Below are 1995 nucleotides of genomic sequence, written 5' to 3'. Positions count from 1 at the left end.
CTGGTTATAAAGAGGAGGGGGGGGGGGGGGGGGAGGACAAAGCAAGCTGTGAGCGTGGAGAACAGGCTTAAAAACAAGGCTTTCATTGGCTTCTCAGCTCCTCAGTGTGTTACTTCACGCTGATCCCACCAGCTCAGCCCTTTTGTTGCCATGCCCCATTTCCCCCACTCTCTCCAGTTTTCAGCCCAAGGTTTGGCTGTGCTGTGCTGCCCTTTGCCATCAGAGCTGAGCAGATGGAAGTCTCTCCCTCTTTCCATATTGAGCTTTGGACATCCTCCCAGTGGCCAAGATGGAGCCAGCACCTCTCACCCTCATCCAGCATTGTGGAAAGAAGCAGGCCTTCAATTCCTGCTCAAGTCAGACCTGCATGGTATTGCCCTGGTGAAACCCACCTCTGGCAGAGCTGGAAGCAGGAGAAAACCCCAATCCAGAGGCTGAGCCAGCCTTGTGTTCTCCCTCTGGATTCAGCACGGCACTGCCCAAGCTCAGTGGCTCCATGGTTGTGTCACAGAGCCCACAATGCAGCCCTAGGAAGGCACAGCCTGGCAGAGGCAGCGGGGCTGGTGGTGTGACCTCCACACCCTGCAGGGCAGCGCTGGTGACGAGGTAACAGTGCAGGAAGTTGGGCACCTGCTCTGGTTGCTGCTGCTTCCATGTGGCCTGAGTCTCCAGGCAGCGCTGCTTGGCTGCTCAGTGACAGCCTGAGCCCCATTCTGCTTGGAAAGCTGGTGGGGGTCTGAGGGTGGGAGAGACTGGGCTGCCCCCTGACACTCTAGAGAAACCCTCCTCCTCCCCTTTCCATCACTGCTCCCCCAGGGGCTGTAGCTGGGGCAGGTGGAAAGCTGCCCCTTGGTCTCGCCCTGATGACCTGCAGAGGGATTTGGAGGCATGACAAAAACCTTTCAGAAATTCTTAGTGAACTATGACTTTATGATCCCTCATTCCCACAGGAAAAGGACTTGCAGTAGCTCCCCAGAGAATGCTCCCTGTTCTCACCACCACCTCCTCCCACAGACCCCTCCAGCAGGATCCCCCAGACACTTCCCACCCAAGGGTTCACAGCTCCAGGTCATCCAGGTGGCAGCTGCACACCCAGTAACATCTGAGGGTCTCCTGCCCCTGGGGGTCCCCAGGCTCCCCTTCACCCACACTGGGTATTCCCGACAGCCTGGGCCAGGGGTGGGGTTTTTTTTCTGCCAGTAGTCTTCACCTCCGGAGTTTCAAAATCACCCTTGAATGGCCAGTGCTGACCATTAAGGGTCTTGGAAAGAAAACAGCAGGAGCTTTGGACGGAGGTGGTGAGCAGAATACACCTGGGAGCAAACTTAGCTCTGTGCCTGGAAATGCCCATGGCCAAATTACATCCAGAAGTGGCTCAGGGAAATGCAGGTTTGAAGCTGGGGCTGATGGAGGGAGCTGGAGTGACAGCCCTTCCACGGAGCACTGGGACACACCAGGCTGAGCTGCTCTCATGCCCTATAGGCACAAGGAGAAAGAAGGGTCCAGCTGAAATCTTAGGCTGAAGACAATAGTGGTGGCAACGGAGAGGGCAGAGACACTCCACAGAAAACCTCCAACACACCGTAGGAAAAAAAAAAAGGTTTTATTATCACCATTATCAACGTTTTCATTAGCTTAACACTGAATTGTAAATCACTCAATCATTACATATTGTCTGAATAAAACCTACAGACAGGAAAAAAGTATAGCAGAATCCTCTCCTGACTACAGACGAGTGGCTGGCGTCCCACCTTCCACCCAAGGCAGCCCAGGCACCTCGCAAGCCACTCGCCACCTGGGCAAGCAGGCTGCCCAGCTCCATTGCCTGTGTTCCCTCTGGCTCCACAGAGATTACATCTCACCAAATGATGTTAAAAAACCTCCAGAAAGTTTTGGAGAGGGTTGCAGAGGCCAAAAAGAGCAGATCTCAGCTGCCCCCACTCCTAGGGAAAAGCAAGGAGTGCAGCACACCTGCAAAGTTACCGGGCTTTGTGG

The sequence above is a fragment of the Corvus brachyrhynchos genome, unplaced genomic scaffold (assembly GCF_000691975.1).
Source record: "Corvus brachyrhynchos isolate BGI_N302 unplaced genomic scaffold, ASM69197v1 scaffold10, whole genome shotgun sequence".
In the NCBI taxonomy this organism is placed as follows: Eukaryota; Metazoa; Chordata; class Aves; order Passeriformes; family Corvidae; genus Corvus; species Corvus brachyrhynchos.
This window is presented reverse-complemented; position numbering follows the sequence as displayed.